The following is a 19,843-nucleotide window of genomic DNA, read 5'->3' as shown; positions in this document are numbered from 1 at the left end:
ATCCCATTTAGCTAGTCTATACTTTTTCTTGTGTTGATCGTATTGCTAGAAAAACCTAGATCTAAAATACCCTATTTTTTTGAGGACTTCCCTTGGAACCTCAAAAAAGAAGAGCATAAACATTGGTAAGCTAGACAACACCGAATTAATCAACACTAATCTCCCCCCAACAGAGAGCAATTTACCTTTCCATCCACTTAGCCTTTTCTCGAATCTCTCTTCAGTCATTTTCCAATCCTTTCAATCAAGCTCTTCATCGTTCTCTGACTCTATGTCAATTCTGTCATCCGTGCCAGCAACCTGTCATGTTAGAAACCAAAGCATCATGTAGTCTATTTGTTTCGAAGGATTTCAACTTCTGAACTGTACTGCTAGCAATATGACTACTAGGCCCTAAAGAAACCCCACATTTGTAATATTATTCTCTACTATATCATCTTGGAAAGAATTAGAAGATAAATTTGCAATTCATTACCTTTTAACTGAGGTTCCCCAAGATTTTCCTGTAGTTTGAGCTTTGCCGCCTTTTCAATCAAATCTTGATCAGCAGCTTCTGCACTCTTGCTAGTTTGGGCAGGAGTGACATGCACATTAGCATTGATGTGCTTCGGATTCACACATGCTGCATCGGCTGCCCCCTCGCCGTCCACCGTCGATAAAGGTTCAGCTATCCAATTGTTACTACTATCACGATTTGGCCTAATGACCACCACTGGATTTTGTTTACCAGTACTTTGTGATGTAGTTCCTGTATTGGGCGTGAGAATTTTTCCATTGATGTCCTGGCCAAACACCAAAGCTTCCTTCTCCCCCAATTTCTCTTTATATTTTTCCTTTTTCTGCTTGTCATTATCACCATCTCTGTCAGGATATATATCCATGTCTATAGGGGTTGGGTTATCAGTATTATCCTCCCTCTCGACTCTAAATCGCAGCTTGCAAACGTATTCTCCAATTACAATATCCACAAGGTCTGGAATCAGACCGGGGTTTTGCACTGCCATTGCACTCTAGCAATATCATAATGCTTTGTAAACCTCATGTCCACCATCTTAGTTACCCCAAGAATGGAGCCAACTGTCCAGATGATAGGAAATTCCTGCATTAACTCTTCTGATAGCCCTCCGAAATTGCACCCAACATTTTGGAATCTCATATGTGTACACATCCGTATCCACTTTCTCTAGCACTTCCATCTTAACCTGAACACATTTTGTTTCCAAACCTCCCCACAACACCATACGCGTAAGCTCGTTACATGACGGGAATGTGGTCGTGAAGGTATTTTGGCACTTCCCCTCGACAACCCAATTGCTAGTGCCAGGTAGGAGTCTCTCAAGCTCCATTGCGATCTGATCCGCAGTCATGGAACCTTCGATGACCTTCACCACAGCTGCCTTTGATTCGGGTTTAGCCTTTTGTTTATCAGTATACGGAATGTAGTAGAAACCTCGACCATCCACTGCATAGCCACACAACGCAGCAGTAGGTTTGGTTGCCTTTGCTTGAGGGCAAGCCTTTGTGACATGAGAGTCAGTAGCACAAATGTTGCAGCTGATCAATGTGGTACACTCAGTATTGCTATGGCCTTCAGTTAGACATCGGTAACAGTATGGTTTATTTTTACCTCCAGCCCTTGCTGCCCCTTGCGAAGATGAGTCTGTCTCCATGTGCACGTCAGTGCCAGCATGTGCCATCTCTTCCTTACCAGCACCCAAAAGGCCGAAGCTATTCCAAGAGATGGTGCTACTGCATCACTTCTCGGATGGTGAACTTTAGGCACCAGTCCAGCCGTCGTCTCACTGGGAGCCGCCTTCGTCTTGTCGCCCTCTGTGGCCGGAGCCCACTGTTGAGGCCTGTGGCCATCAAGTCCGTTGTTCGTGCATGCCGCTTGCTTCGGCCCGCGACCACCATGACCACCCCGGCTAGCGCCACGACCGAAGTAGCCGGAGAAGTTGTAGCTGCCGTAGTTGTCCTTGCCGTAACCACAGTTGTAGCCACCACAGCCCTTGCCGTAACCATAGTTGTGGCCACCACGGCCCTTGCCGTAGCCCCCTCGGCCTCGATAGCTGCCGTTCCCATGACATCTACGATGCCCAAATTGATTGTGGCCTCAGACGGTCGAGCCCCCTGTCCTGCCGAAGCCGCAGGGGTCGTGTTCCTCGGAACACCGGCGGCCACCTCCTTTGTCATCCTGTCGTCCAAGATGGAATTGCCGCCGGAGGGAACAATGTCAGCGTAGGTACGACGTTTGGGTTGCGATGCTGGCGGCGCGCTACGACGTGTAGGGTTCCTTCGCCCTGTGCCAGTCCGTGAGAACAAAGCCACCAGACCTGGTGTAGGCCGAAACCATCGACCAGGCCCGATAAGCACCTGACGTTGGCTCACCTCTTCCTGTGAACTTGTTAAAGGTTTCGAAATTTGGATCGGTACTTCCTTAGATGTCGCCTCAGTTTCCGAAATTAATGGCTGTGATACGAAATTTGAAACAGATTGAACGTCGGCATGATTGTCCCTGGGTACTCCGGCGGACCTCCGAGCATCTCGGCGATCACCGGTGATAAGCCCTTAGAGACGGCACGGCTCCGAGTAGACAACTTTGTGGTGCTCAACGCCTTATCAAACGCATCCCCTAGAGTTCTCGGCGGAGACACCCTAGGAGGAGGGACAGGCCCTTGCCAAGGACGCCCCTTTTCACCTTGCGTTGAACCATGGCATCGATGATCCGGTTAGCCAGTGGTGTGCTTTCTGATCTGCGGATTTACCTTGTGAACTCGTCGGCGTTGGAGACGACAGCTCCTTCTCCGCCTGGTCGAGGTCGGCCAACGAGAATCCAACGCTTCTCGCCTCCGAGATAAACTCCGGCGTCGACAGATCCCTCTCGGCCTGACTTATAGTCCGAATCACCGGCCGACCAAAACTTGGACGACAGCGGTTCCACACCATGACGCCACGATGGCTTGCCTGAGGCATCAGCGGCCAGCGCCACAGCCGCGAACAGGGCCTGCCTCGCCCTGGAGCATTCTTCCTCGGTGTACTCCGTCTTCTCGGAGCTTTCCTTCCCAGACTCCTGCCTACGCTGCGCTCTGGCCAGCAGCCCCGGCGCAAGCGTTAGCCGCCGCCGGCGCGGCGGCATCCACTGCACGGCCGGGCCGGACGCACAAAGCGGTGGTCGGCCCTGCCGGCGTCGAGCGCTGGCCCCTAGCCACCTACGGACCAATATGGTTCAAAAAAAAAGCTTAAAAAATGTGTACATATTTTTTTTTTTTTGAAACGAGCTGGCCTGGGGATTTTGCACCTGGGAAAATTCTCCAGAGCGTTACGACTGCGTTGGCTGTGGCAACAATGGACGAATGCAAACGCCTTATGGGATGATTGTGATATCCCCTGCACACAGGTTGATCGTAAATTATTTGCGGCAGCCACCACTATATCCATTGGTGATGGCAACAGAATTTCATTTTGGGACAGTGGCTGGATTGAGGGCCAAAGGCCCAGAGATATGGCGCCCAACCTTCACCGCATTTCAAAACGGAAAAACAGATCGTTACGTGAAGCCATCTTAAACAATGCGTGGGTCACAGATATTGACCTCCAGCATCAGAGCTTCTCGGTCACTCACTTCATTGAGTTGCAGAGGATCTGGAACGCGGCAAGCGGACTGCAACTTCGACCTGGGGTCCCGGACAGCATTCGATGGAAATTGACGGCTGATGGTCACTACAGTACGAGTTCAGCATACCGGGCACAGTTCTTCGGATCCACAAACACCAACTTTGAAGTCATCATCTGGAAGCCGTGGGCGCCCCCAAAGTGTAAGTTTTTCAGCTGGCTGGCGATTCAGGATAGAATCTGGACAGCGGACCGGCTGCAACGACGGGGTTGGCCGTGCAACCCAAATTGTGCTCTCTGCGAAACAACTCAAGAGACGGGGATCCACATGTTCACTGCATGCAATTACACAAAAAATGTCTGGTCTCAGCTAAGCGTGTGGACGAGATGCCCGGCCATTAACCCAGATCGTTGGGCTTCATATGACACCCTGCATGACTGGTGGACGGCTTTAGCAGGCGCGCAGGTCGCAGACAAAAGAGGCTTCCGATCTCTCATCCTCTTAGTTCTGTGGGAAGTTTGGAAAGAGCGTAATGCGCGAGTTTTCCATCGTCAGGAACAATCCATCCCCCGTTTAGTGGCTCACATAAGGGACGAGGCAGCCATGTGGGTGTCGGCAGGTGCCGTGCACCTGGAGCGGTTTTTAGACGCCGCAAGGCGTAATTGAGTGTATATAATAGCGTTTATTAGCTTTTTGCCAGTGAGCTAATCGCATCGCGTGGCATGTAATTCTTTGTAACCTGTTCAGCCTTCGGGCTTTCCTCTTTATTAATATAGCGGCAGCTCTCCTGCCAGCTCGTTTCAAAAAAAAAAAAAAAAAAAAATGTGTACATATGAAGAGGTAAGCTGTCATACAACTATGTACTGCAGAACACAAAGCCAAAGAGTGCAAATAGCATGCAACAACAAAACAAACTTCTACAGCTAAAAATCCTCAAGAAGTTTCTGCAAATAATGGTTACATTTGACATGTATTTTCCATTATCAACACAGGCTAATTAAGCTACAATTCACTCTCCAAAACTACTGTAACAAGCACTGTGACTATTAATACTAGAACAGCTAATCTCACCTCTATTAGATGACCATGCCAGTACAAAAAAAATCCCAAAGTTCATTCTCTCAAATTCTATCTTGCTCATCCCCAGAGTTAATACAATAGTCCTTCCCATAATTTCACCAGACATAATAGAAGTATTGTTAAGGATCTTTGCCAAGGAACGGCTTTTGACCTGCCAAGAAAAAGTCCAGCAAATGAAAACAGGAATGTAAATACAACATAAGTAGAAACAAATATAGCACATGAACATTTACCAAAGACCCTTGGACAGAGATCTTCATATGAGGATTCAGGAACATAACCTCCAAATATGATTGAAGAGAATAATCCAATGGCATCTATGAATATTATTGTTGTGGACAACTTCTTTGGCAAGAAGTTCCACCGTAGAGCCAAAGGGCCCGTTCTCTTCAGGCGCCGCAAGTTAGTTAGGCACAGCTTAGAGATAGAATCATAAGCTTCAGGGATTAGAGCAGGAGAAAGATAGGTCTTAAGCTCAAAGCCTCCTAGGGAGGGCGAGCAGGTTCTGTCAATCTGCTATTGTACTCATCGCCAATCAACTAGCCATATCAATTATACATGAAAGACATGTAATCTGATTGCACAGAAAGAATCAACGAGACGAAATTAAGAATCATTGCTAGTCATGACTTTAACGAAAGTTTATGATTCAGTTCCTTCAAAATCAAAGTCGTGTAAAAGAATCTGAGTACTCAATTGTGACAGTGAGAAGGCTTATCACTAAGCCCTCATAAGCTACCAGAAACCAAAGCTTCCAAGCAGTGTATATAAAAAATGTCATAGCAACCCATCACAAAGCTTCAAATGAATTACAAGTTACTGTAATGAAGCTGAAAGGTTATTGGTGAAAAGTTATAGCTACCTTGTTACTTAATTGTCCTTGACGTGATCTGACTCTTCTCGAACGGATTAGTATGTCTCCACGACCTTTGCGCACAGGATTTTCAGAAGACTTCCCAGAATTCCACTCCAAGGTGTAATCTGTACCCCATTTATCTAAATTCCATATATAAATTTGAGTTCCAGTACCTTCTTCACCAAATAGCCCTATCTTTTCTCCAAGGTAATACTTGGTAAAGGGAGAAAAATTCTTAATAGCATTCAGGTGATATTTTGCAGTAGCTTCAGACTGGATGCTCAAATCAAGTTCCATGTGTTGCCCTTCCTTCCGATATGTGTAACCACGGGGATCTCAACATTCTGCAACAAATGATCCAATGGTAACTTTAAAGATCCTCAAAAGAGTGATATACTAAGAATAAAAGCAATAACTGGAACAATACTTACACCCTTTCCTTCATTAAAAGACTGCGAAAGAAAGGCCACTGATCTGGAGGACGAAGTTTGGGTAAGCACTACTACATCTTTGCCTAGTTTCATAGCGCCAGTCTACAAATAGCATCCAGAAATAAAGCAGTAAAGTTGGCAATAACACAAAATTTAACGTTGATGAAAAAATAAATTGTTTTAACATCAATAAAACTGTGCATGCAAACATTTGGTATAATGCAACTGCATACATGATAAAGCATGAACATATGAAATAAGTGTTTAAATATGAATATTGTGCCAATTCCTGCCATTGCCAGCCAGGAATTCTCAAGTGGCCACACTAATAGTCTTTTTTATGTCATTGCTTGTATAACTAAAAAAATGCACATTCCTAGTCAGTATAGCTTACAGTGCAAAAAGGATAGTATGTATAGCAACTTGGAACATAGCATAAGCATTGTGGAGAACAACAAAACTACAGTAATGATGAAGATTGCAGCATTGACAGTGTATTAAAGAACAGCTAGGGACTCCTGATAGCACAAACAAACTCTCATTTGCTCAACAGCATGACATATACATATATATAAGCTCCTACAGATAAAACAGTTTGAACTAAATATTGCCAATAATTCGGAAAACAAATTCTCAGTGGAACATGTTGCATTTATAATTAGAATTTGAAGCATCTTAGCATTAGAAGGTCATCTGTAAGATAGATCACATGAACAATGAGGATATCACAAGAAGAGGGCAACCTACAAAAGTGAGTAGAGATATTATTATACTTAAATAGAAGAAAATGAAGCCATTCTCCAGAAAATTACTGAGATGTACCTTGAATCCAACTCCACATCTCCCAAGCTTATCCTAGCAATGTTTATTCGGTCCCTTGTTGCCAAAAGATATCATTCTCATCATGTCATCATAGATCATTCCAATACCATCATCAAGTATACATAACACAGGAACATATGTCTCTTCTTTCTTCAAAAACATAGATTCTATGGAGATATCCAACCTTCAAGAAAGAAAAAAGGACAGCAAACAAGAAACAACTAGTTAGCACAAAAAAAATAGACGAACAACTCTCCATGTTCCATAAGACATGTTAGTAACAGTAGCCCATGCTCCTGCTAAGGAAATATCTTGCAGCAAGACACATTATGGAAAGTACACATAAAAACAGGGTCTTTTTTGTATATAGGGTGGTACATTTACAAATATGTATGCCTCACATTCACATGGAAGGTTAAAATAAGACTCAGATTTACCTTACATTTGTTAGAATATCTAGAATAGGTTTTATTCAATTGTAATTGGTTCAAACTCTGCTGGTCATCTTTGGATGTTTCGGTTGCTTAGAGATAGGTTTTGTAAAGCATCTAAATCACATACGATGACAGCGTCATGTATATCTCTTGGCTATTGCTTCCTATATAAACACGCACCCGTGGTAGGCTAAGATAGGCAACCATGTTTTCTCAAATTCTTACATGGTAATCAGAGCATCCTCTTTCACAAACATCCAAAACTTCCACCACATTACCCATGGCGTCTACTTCATCTACGCTGGCTCAACTAGGGGTGGTTTCCGAGAAATTAACTCGGGACAACTACCTTCTATGGAAGGCTCAATTCCTTCCTGCAATTCGAGGTGCTCAACTCATGGGGATCCTAGATGGATCTACCCCTGAGCCACCCAAGACCTTGGAGGTGGCCAAGGCGGACAAGACAAAGGAGATTGTCCACAATCCCGACTATGATTCATGGATTGGAAAAGATCAGCAGGTTCTGAGCTATCTGCTGAATTCTCTTACAGAGGAGGCGCTGGTGTCGGTGGCGACGATGACTACCTCGGCAGAAGCATGGGAGGCGCTTGAAGCTATGTTCTCGACGCACTCCAAGGCAAGGATTTCAAATCTATGCATGCTGCTTTCTACAACCAAGAAGGGCAGCATGACCTCATCGCAATACTATACCAAGATGTGCGCCTTCAAAGATGAGCTGGCTACGGTTGGTAAGGTGATAGATGATGACGAGATGGCTCACTTTATTTTGAACGAGATTTTGAATGCAATCCGTTTGTATCATCTATGCTTGGTTGTGTTGGATCCGTTTCTTTGAGTGAGTTATACTCTCAATTATTAGCCTATGATATGCACCTAGAGATGTACCATGAAGGAGGACAGTTTTGGTCATCTGCTAACATGGCTAGAAGAGGGCGCGGTCGCGGTCACGGTCGTGGCAATGGTCGTGGTCGAGGCAGAAGCAATGGTGGCCGCGGTGGTGGTAGCTAGAACCATGGTAATTATGGTCCAAGTAACACATCCCAGCAAGGGGCCGTAACACCAAGATTATATGTCAAATCTGTAAGAAGGGAGGACATGAAGCATCAAGATGTTGGTATAGATATAATGAGGATGAAGAGCAGCAACAAGATTACAAAACAGCAGGGGCTGCTACCACTGGTTATGGCTACGACACAAATTGGTACGTAGACAGTGGAGCCTCTGATCATGTTACTGGTGCACTTGAGAAGATGACCGTCCATTACAAGTACAATGGATGGGATCAAGTCCATGCTGCAAACGGCTCAGGTATGAAAATCAGTAACATTGATCTTACAACTTTATATACCCCTAGCAAAAATTTACATCTTAGAAATATTCTTCATGTTCCTAGCGCTAGTAAAAATCTCGTCTCTGTTCTCAAACTTGCCAAAAATAATGATGCCTTTCTAGAATTTCATCCAAATTCCTTTTTTTATTAAGGATCAGGGAACGAAGAGAATTCTGCATCAAGGTAGATGCCGGGGCGGCCGATATCCCTTAGAGCCGCGGTTGTCCATTGAAGGTCCCAACAAGCAAGTTTTTGGAGTTAGTATGCCGTCAACATCTAGATGGCATAGTAGGCTTGGTCATCCAGCTTTTCCTATTATAGAAAGAATTCTTAGTTTGAATAATCTTCCTCATGATAGTAATAAAAATTCAGATTCCATCTGTAATTCTTGTCAAATGGCCAAGAGCCGTCAGTTGCCTTATCCTTTGTCAAATACTATGTCTGAATTTCCTCTTGAGTCAATCTTCTCGGATGTCTGGGACCAGCGCCCATGTTAGTACGGCGGTATACATATTATGTTAGCTTCATCGATGATTTTAGTAAATATACTTGGATATATCTCATTAAGAAAAAGTCTTATGTCTTTCAAGTCTTTCAGGACTTTCAATAACTTGTTGAGGGAAAATTTTGTAGGAAAATTAAAGCAATGTAATCAGATTGGGGTGGAGAATATGAAAAGTTGAATTCTTTTTTCCAATGCATTGGTATTTCTCACCAAGTCTCCTGTCCCCATGCTCATCAACAAAACGGTGCTGCTAAAAGGAAGCATTGTCACATCATTGAAGTTGGACTTACCCTTCTTGCTAATGCATCTATACCTTTGAAGTATTGGGATCATGCCTTCTTAACAGCTACCTACCTCATAAATCTCCTACCAAGCAAAGTTATCAACTTCCAAATGCCTCATGAGCGTCTTCTTCAAGAGAAGCCTGTTTACACATCCCTAAGAACCTCTGGCTGCACATGTTTGGCCCAATCTCCGACCATAAAATACCCACAAATTAGCCTTCCGCTCCACATGGTGTGCCTTTCTAGGGTATAGCTTCATGCACAAGGGGTTCAAGTGCTTCGACATATCCACTGGTCGTATCTACATATCTAGGGACGTGGTCTTTGATGAAGATGTCTTTCCTTTCGCCCAACTTCATCCAAATGCTAGGGCTCAGCTTCACAAAGAAATTGTGCTCTTTCCAAGCCATCTTCTCAATCCAGGGGGGTATAGGTTGTATTACTAATGCTACTAATGTCTCTGGTGATATATCTATTCATGTGCAGGACATAGATGAAGAAAATTTGGTGCAAAACAGTGTAGAATTGGCTCCATTTGATCTACCTGTGGTTCCTGGTGCTGAATCCCATGATCATCTGGTGGCGCCTGGCGTATTCGGTTCCGATCCCCGTGTGGATCCTCCTCCAACCTTGAGCGCTACTGGGGAGAATCTTGGCTTGCTGCGTGGGGGTTGTTGATTCTCCCGCGCCCGCACCTACGCCCGGCACAGCGAGTCTCGCTCCGCCACGCATCCCTGTGTTTCCCGCGCCTGCGCATGTGCCTGTGGGATAGACTCCGCTTGCACCCGGCGTTGCAAGTCCTGCTACGCCACGCGTCCCTGTGTCTCTCCCGCAGCCGGCCGAAGCTGAGATGGGCGGATCTTCTATGGCTCAAGTTGGATCAGATGCTCCACCGCCAGCAGTTCAAGCTGAGCCCTCTCCTCCACAACGGCGTACACGATCGCAACATGGTATTATCAAGCCTAAGAACTTCACTGATGGAATAGTTCGATGGTTAAATTTCTGTGCTATAGGAGAGCCGGAAAATTTGCAGGAAGCTCTAGCGGATCCCAAGTGGAAAAAGGCAATGCATGAGGAATACACGGCATTAATGAAGAATCAAACCTGGCATCTTGTTGAAGCAAAGCAAGGAAGCAACCTGATTGATTGTAAATGGGTTTACAAAATTAAAAGGAAGGCAAATGGGACAATTGACAGATATAAAGCACGCTTGGTAGCAAAAGGTTTCAAACAATGCTATGGTATTGATTATGAAGATACATTTAGCCTGGTGGTCAAGATTGCTACAGTGCAACTAGTGTTGTCCATTGCTATTTCCAGAAATTGGTGTTTGAGACAATTGGATGTTCAGCATGTGTTCTTACATGGCGATCTGGAAGAGGAGGTTTACATGAAGCAGCCGCCAAGTTTTGGGAGTGCTCATGGTCCACATATGGTGTGTCGACTTGATAAGGCTATATATGGCTTGAAACAAGCTCCAAGGGCCTGGTATGCAAGATTAAGTTCTAAACTTATTAATCTTGGTTTTAGAACATCAAAATCATATACTTCTCTATTTATCTATCAAAAATCAGAAGTTATTATTTATATGCTTATATATGTGGATGACATTATTATTACTAGCTCATCTAACGAAGCTATGATGGCCTTGCTACTTGATCTTAAGAAAGATTTCGCTGTGAAAGATCTTGGTGACTTGCATTACTTCTTGGGAATAGAAGTTCAACAAGATAGTCAAGGCTTGTGACTGTCTCAAGGAAAGTATGCTCAAGAAATCTTGACAAGAGTTGGCATGACAAATTGTAAGGTATCTTCTACACCTTTGTCAACATCAGAAAAACTTTCATGTCATGAAGGAAAGCTGCTAAGCTCTGAAGATAGTACACGGTATAGAAGTATAGTTGGGGCATTGCAGTATCTCATGTTTACTTGACCTGACTTGGCTTTCTCTGTTAATAAGGTGTGTCAATTCTTGCATGCACCTGCTAGTGATCACTGAACAGCTGTCAAGAGAATTCTTAGATATGTTCGTTGCACTATGGACATTGGTTTAAATATTAAGAGGTCTAGCTCAATGGGGTTAAGTGCCTTTTCTGATGCAGATTGGACCGGTAGTGTTGATGATAGAAGATCTACTGGTGGCTTTGCAATATTTTTGGGACCGAACCTTGTATCTTGGAGTGCTAGGAAGCATGCTACAGTTTCAAAGTCTAGTACGGAAGCAGAATACAAATCTATGGCCAATGCTACAGACGAATTAATTTGGCTCGAGTCTCTACTTGGTGAACTTGGCGTCAAATTGCAACAGCTACCTATTCTATGGTGTGATAATTTGGGAGCTACCTACTTGTCTACAAATCTAGTGTTCCATGCTAGAGCAAAGTATATAGAAATTGATTTTCTTTCTGTAAGAGAACGAGTAATGAAGAAGCAGCTGCAAGTCAGGTTTATTTCTACCAAAGATCAGGTTGGTGATGGTTTTACCAAGGCATTGCCGGTTGAAAAACTTGAAGAGTTTAAAAGCAATCTAAATCTCAAGCGCAAGAGGAATTTAGATTGAGGGAAGTAGAATATCTAGAATAGGTTTTATTCAATTGTAATTGGTTCAAACTCTGCTTGTCATCTTTGAATGGTTCGACTGCTTAGAGATAGGTTTTGTAAAGCATCTGAATCACATACGATGACAGCTTCATGTATATCTCTTGGCTATTGCCTCCTATATAAACACACACCCGTGGTAGGTCAAGATAGGCAATCACGTTTCCTCAAATTCTTACAACATTGACATTTATTTTGTGCTCCCTATTTCAATTAATTTCTTGAAATACTAGTGGGAAACCTTTCTTAGAGCCAAATCGTAATATCTTGTTACTAAATAATAAATAATTTCTTACCTAACTATGGATCCCACAAAGCGACACACCACATTAACCATTAATGGTAAACAAGATCAAAAAATGATTGCAATAAATTCAAACAACCAACTTGTGATTGCTGAAGACATAAGCATACCTAGATGCATCAGCATCTCTGGAGTTGTCAATGAGCTCTGCTAATGCTCCAAAGATCCAACAATCATGCGCCTCACCAAGTGTTCGCAAGAAACTAGGGTTTGAAACAAAGAAATTCTTCGTACGTAGGATTAGTTATAGTTGTTCTTTTGTTTCCTAATCCAAAACTCTAGGGCGATGTTGAACTGACACGAATGGTGAGGATTTTGACACGGGACTATTCACCGGCCTGTCTCACTGGTGGCATAATATAAGGTAAACAAGAGAATTGTCAGTTAGAAAAAAATCAAATCATCTAGTTCAAAGCAAACATAGTTTGTTATTAAGAAACAGGCAACCTAAGAGGAACTAGGTGGCATTGTAAATAAGAAGAAATAGATCATCACCAAATTTTTCATTTTTGTCCTGCCATCTGTTTGCAGTGCCCTGGACTATTTTGTTCTCGCTCATATCTGAGCACCGCATACGAAAAGGTAGTGTCTTCATCAGGTTGAGGAGCAAGAATGTGAAATGTCGAGGACCCAAATGTAACAACACCAGCCTTCAAAAACCAATGAGAAAAGAAAGGCAAGTGCCTTCCAATTAGAGACAACGAATATTAGAGCTACTAGTGGTTAGTGTGTTGCAACAATATACTACACTGCATGCTCATTTGAGGGCAACAAAATTCCTGCATCAATATTTTAGTTGATTGAGGGAACCTTCCCATATTTTACTTAAGCCAGATGTCCCTACCATTACAGCCCATTTCAAATTGTAATCTCCCGGGATGATAATTTGGAAGGTTCATCTCAGTATTTTAAACGGGTAACATAAACATACCAAACGATAGCTTAGTGAGAATTTACAAGGTAGTATTTGTACAATTAATGCAAACGTGAAATTATTTACCTTTTTATTATCCCGAAGGAAGCGCATGAACCTGTTCCATTCAAAATTCTGACGACTATCTTCCGGAGCAGGAAGCAGAGAAAATTTTGGAAAATCACTCTGCTGGCATATCTTAGTAGGCTCAAATTTAGAAATTGACCAATCCAAGGGCCTGTGACAGGACATCATAGATTACTCGGCAATTCTGATTTCATAGGGTACTCACTGGTGCAAATAAGCTAAATCTACACATAGATGTGAAAGGTAGAGATACAACATACTTCTGTAAAATTTTACACAAAACCATTCGAGTGGATAAAGCTAGTGTTAAACATAAGGGAAAAAGTTTTGTCCTTCACAACATCAGTCAAATGCCCAGCCATCCACAATAAAACAAAGCAATGTGCAATAGTATGCTACAGAAAACATTAAACATTCCTTTTTCACCAGTAAGTTTTGTCCAAGCAAGTACATGAAATAGTCAGTAGAACTATTTAGTTAGAAAAACTATTGACTTACACTTCAATCGGGAAGATCATAAACTTTGGCACGGCATATGTTCTTACAATCCATTTTCAGGAACACGTAGTCCAAACTGGCTCCTACTAGAAAAACATCATCAAGGTCAAAATTTTGATAAACTGTAGACTCCCATACAAAAAAAAAGGAAGTTAGGAGAACAACTCCAAAGTAGGGAATGCCACTATTAGTAAATTGATGTTAAAGTTCAAGTTAAGAAAAACATATTCAAATTGAAATTTGAACCCTCTCCGAGCTCATGATCCCTCATTTAGAGATTGAAAGTACAAGGCCCAAAGCTACAAGTTGTGATGTGCACTTACGAGTAAATGTCGGAGTTGTTTAAATTATACTACAGTTTGGACCCGTTCGATGTGCAAATTTTGAGCAGAACAAGTAGATTTTCCATGCTTGTTATTATTACTGATTAAATACTCCTTTTGGAGCCTCCACGTTAATGTTCATGAGATGCGCTAAAAAGGAAGATAAATCATAGAAACTCTTATAAAAATAAGAAACATATTGCCATCAACTAGATAGACTCTAATCATCATTGACGATAGTAGTCATTTGGATCTATTCCATTTTCCCAAAATTTATCCTCCTATGTCATCATGAAAATCATCTAAAGTAACCCCTAAATGTACGTCTAAATTACCCACCCCTTCCATTATGAAAAATAACAGAAACATCCCCCTAATCTCATCTAAATTACTTGCTTACGCTATTATGAAAAATAATATGAAGTAACCCACTTAATCTCTCTATGCAAATTACTCACCCCTACCATTATTATAAATAATATAAGTAACCTCTAATCCTGCATCTAAATTGCCTACCTCCGTTTTTATAAAGAAGAATGTCCCAAAGTACCCTTATCTGCTTCTACGTTACACATTTCAGCTATTGTTAATATAGAAAAAGAACTTAACGTATACATGGATGCATGATATACGTCACCATGCAAATTAAAACACATATATGCATGTATGCAAGAAGCTATGATCATATCACTTTCTATGTTAAACACATAATTGAAGCTAAGGTGTCAACTAAATACACATCAAACGCACATTCAGGTGTGATACAAAGTGGGGAACGATGAATAGGGATGGAAAAATATATAGAATAATTGGTAACTATAGTCTATCACAACTGAATAGAAAACAATTATATAAGTATTATGTTAAAATATGAACAAATGAGAGTGCAACAATAGGAAACTTAGATCGGCTATACGGGTCCGCATTTATTAATGAATTACTTACGTCTCTTAGAATTACTATTACTACCTCATGTAAGAAGACAAATTGACTAGTTGATATAATCTGTTCATGAGAACCTCTACAGAAACTATGTGCTTATTTCATTAACAAATAATCATTAATACAAGAATTAATGATACCTTCTTTATTATGTGGTGCTCCTGCTCCACTTCCCATTTCCTTTTCTTCCAATGCTGGAAATGTGAAAACCATTGAAACTGCAATAGATTATCCTCAAATTGCAAGATCATGCATCTACGTCTAAAGCAAACTGAACCAAAGGTCCAAAATGCTGCACCACACTCCAAAGATTGACCACAAAATAAAGGTATGAATAATATCCCTTTCCAAGACGCATGCATGCAAAAGCTCCCCAAATGCAGATTCGGGAAGAATGCGGCCTATAGGGATCTAGCGGTGGGGCAATGCGGCCTAAATTTAGTGATGCCCCCTACCGCCGCTTGGACAATGGAGCCCCCTTAGCCCCTCCTTGATTTTTTTTAAAGAATGAAGAAGAAGGTAAGGGACGTAAGGAAGGAGAAGAAGAGAGAATCTCTCCTAACCTCCTGAGCCGGATCCACCACTGGAACCACATCTGGTATTCTAGTACTGGATCATCGTGGCCTATTGGCCTTGTTTGAGGCTCGAGGTTTGAGGCTCGAGGTCTTGCAGCTGCATTTGCAATTGGTGTGTTCCAAGGTTGATTTTTGTTAGTCGAGTTATCTGAAATGTGCGTCTCATAAATTTGTTACTCGAGTACTCTAGAGTGTGCAGGAACTAGATTTCTATTTTCTAAAAAAGATCTTATGATTTGTAGTATCGCTAGAGTTCAGAGTCGTTATTGGAGTAGTATGATACATTTTGGAGTTAGCTTGAATCATAACATGCATGTACTATGGTACTTCCGTGTGCCTAGAGGAGGCGGAGGCGAGACGAGGGAGGGAGGCGAGGACTTTGGTTGCTAGCCACCATTTGCTACACCTAACCTTTGGCAAGTGTGGTAAAGAAATTTAAAGCCACACTTTGCTATGGCAAAGGGAATCTTACCACATTTTTTATCTTTATGACACGTGGAGCCTAAAAAATCTTGCTAAAGGTTAGTTATTGAACCAAACACTTGTCAACTTGATCAAATTTATCTAAGATTAGGTATGGCATAGTGTGACCGGGAATAAACATCCCCTTTGTCCTCGAATGCAGCAGCAGCAGCATGCAAGAGGAGGAGCACGGGCACAGCGAACTCGGATGGGCCGATGGGGTATACGAAGCTTCGACGAGAAACCTGGACTTGTGGTCACTGGTGTGTGACGGAGCTGCCCTCCGGTTTGCGCGGACGACGACGGGCGTGCGGCGTGCCACAGCGTGAGCGTGGGGTTTTTCATCCAGCCATGCAATTAATTAGGCTGATGGGTGCCAGACACTATTCTACCAACTGTTTGTACTACACGCAGGACGTCAAGACGAGAGAACAGTAACAACAAAGGAGGATAAGTGTGGTTGTATGTGCATGCGCACGTGTTGTTCTCGGGGTACAGAGGCTCAGCTCAAAAAAACAGCTCCACTTCACCAACTCTAGAAAAATAGAAAGTTATGTATCTATTGGTTACCGGATGCAAATCCAGCTTCAGGAATTGTAGGAACTAGTGGGAATAGTTACTCATGCCCTTGGATGATTTTTTCCGCGAGCTACAGTACCACGTGGTGCTACAGTGCCCGCGCCACTACAATACATGAGGCGCTACTGTACACATTTGTACTATACTTCATCTTATTTTTACTCATGAAAAATTTTCATATTGGAGAATATAGACAGCATTGATCCGATAAAAATTTAATATACCTAATAGGTGGCACTAAATGATATTATAAAATCAATCACACCAACATTAACTTAGTTCCAAGCAAGAGAAAGGGCGGTGGCCAACTCATCACGAAATACATCCATAGTTGAAGCATTGGCATCGAAAGTAGATCGGTCGGACGCCAAGGGAGAAACTGCATATTTGTTATACCTTTCCAGGATAGTAGGTATGTAATTAGGATCACGATCAAACCGATCAAAGTCAATGTCTCCACCTCCATATTCACGGATACAATTGTGAAGGACCATAGTAGCCACAACAATCATCTTTTGCTTGTACATGGGGTACGATGGCATTTTGTAGAGAATTTGCCACTTCATTTTTAATATCCAAACGATCGCTCAATAACATTGCGAATAGATGAGTGAACACGATTGAACCTTTCCGCGGGAGTCTTTGGTTCCATACCCCTATGCCATTCGAGTAAATGATATATTTCACCCTTGTAAGGAACTAGATACTCAGGGCGATTAGGATAACCCACATCAATGATATAGTATTTGCCTGCAAAATGAGAATATAATAAAAGTTATTATTTGTTCAACATCAGGACAAGTAAAACTTTAATCATATAAAACATATAAAGCCACCGACCAGAGCTTCTTCCAGACCTGGGTGGCTGTCGCCGGCCAAGGGGTGCCCGCTCCCGACCATGCTGCGCCCGCCCCTGAGAGCCGGCGAGTGGAACAGACTCCGGCCAACGGAGGTAGCAGCACGTGCGGCGTTGGCGGTGAGAACTCTTTTGGCGGCGTGGGCTTGGGTAGAAGTCGATCCTGTTGGAGGATTACTCACCAATTTGCTAGGATTGAGGAGTCGAGGATCATCCTCGGCATCCATCTTGCCGATTTTTTGAGCGTCAAAGGAAGGGGAGAACGCGGCGGCGGCAGAAGAGAAACATGCGCGCGGGGGAGGAAAGCCTCGATCCAGAAAAACCTTGGAGTTAGTCCCTAGATCCACCTTTTTCTGAAGTTGGTGCTAGTGGAGCTGAAGGTGTTTGGCAAGATGAATATGGAGTGGAGCTGCAAAACTTGGAGCGGAGCCGTCCCAAACGTACGCTTATAGCTTGAATACATGCCTTCAGGAGAAAGGTAGAATCTGGCACTAGAGGTAAGAGTGGCTCCACGCCTCCACCTGCTATTTATGCCTTTCCTTTCCTAGCGCATAGGCGCATATCTAGTTCATTTGATGTTTATCTCATGATCCTAGTTGATTTGACGTGATCTCCCGATGAATTTACTAATCTCAACATGCTTAAGCTACAGGTGGATCAACCCTGGACATCTTGCGGTCGAGGGATTGGATTTATCATAAATAGGCTCATCAACCAATTAAAAACAATGAACCAAAAGGCTGGCTGGTTGGCTGCTGCTTTGCAGCCAGCTGGCCAACAGCTGTTGTAGTCCAAACAGAGTAATGCTTAGGAGATGTTTGGATTTTTAGTCCGGACTAAAATTCATGTCATATCGAATATTCGGAGTTAATTAGAAGGACTAAACATGAGCTAATTATAAAACTAATTACACAGATGGAGGCTAATTCCCGAGACAAATCTATTAAGCCTAATTAATTCATCATTAGCACATATTTACTGTAGCATCGTATTGTCAAATCATGGAGTAATTAGGCTTAATAGATTTGTCTCGCAAATTAGCCTCCATATGTGCAATTAATTTTGTAAATAGTCTATATTTAATACTCCTAATTAGTATCTAAACATTCAATGTGATAGAAATTTTAGAAGGTTCTAGAGAACCAAACACCCCTAAATGACAGTGGTGGAAGTCTGCGATGGTGACGGTGAGGGGCGGCGGCTGCGATGGTGACGGACAGTGTGTGAGCTGGGTTGGTGCGTGAGTTGAGGTTAGGGCTGTTATTGGGTTGTGTCGGCCAGTTCTATCCTTTTTGGGCTCGGTCAGCCCTTGATGTGTTTTGAGGCTCGCTGGTTAAATTAAAGGTCTGCGTGAGTCGAGGTTAGGGCTGTTGTTAGGCTGTGTGGGCTAGTTCTGTCCTTTTTGGACTCAGTCAGCCCTTGATGTGTTTTGAGGCCCGCTGGTTAAATTAATAAATGGCATGCGAACGCGTGAAGATGGCGGTACCGATGAAGTAAAAGTTAAATATCCATCCACAGTAGTAAAAAAGAGTAATGTTCTTGCACATCAACATGTAAGTAAACTTTGATTTCTGGTTCTTACTATGGTAAACGACAGCAAATTGCCTAAATATGAGCAACTGGGAAGCAGCTGCAGCTGCTTTGAGCATGCAGCCGAGCGGCTTGTGCAGCCACAGCTGCAGCTACAGCAAGGAAACATCAGAGCGGCTTTGTGCACTGTTTGGCTAGTTTGGTCGATTCTGATTCTTAAACCATGACATGCAGCACGAGACGGATGAGAGCGTCGCCGCTGGCCCCTGGCCGGACCGCCGCCGGAGACGTATGAATGGGCAGAACGGAAGGGGGAGTCCAGCGGGCAGCTGCCCAGCCTTCAGGGGCAGAGACGAAGGGAAGGCGTCAACGGAATTTGGATTGGAGGCATGGGCACCATGATTCAGGCCTTGTTTAGTTGGTAAAATTGGGAGGTATCAAATTACTATTACAGCACTGTAGCACACTGTAGCGTTTCGTTTGTATTTGTGAATTATTATCCAAATATTGACTAATTAGGCTTAAAAGATTCGTCTCGCAAAGTACAGCAAAACTGTGCAATTAATTTTTAATTTCGTCTACATTTAGTACTCCATGTATGTACCGCAAGTTTGATGTGATGAGAAATCTTCTTTTTGCATAGTGTCAAAGTTGGGAGTTGGGGGTGAAGTAAACAAAGGGTCAATTTGGACCGACGTGGACGGCGGTTGGGCTGAGCGGGCTGTGACGCTGTGTGAATTGGCGATCGATTTGACCTGACCTGAGCAGTTGCGGCGTTTGGCTCCAGCAAATTTTACTGC

Source organism: Setaria italica, chromosome IV (genome assembly GCF_000263155.2).
Source record: "Setaria italica strain Yugu1 chromosome IV, Setaria_italica_v2.0, whole genome shotgun sequence".
NCBI lineage: Eukaryota > Viridiplantae > Streptophyta > Magnoliopsida > Poales > Poaceae > Setaria > Setaria italica.
The sequence above is the reverse complement of the archived record's forward strand: the minus strand, read 5'-3'. Positions refer to the sequence as shown.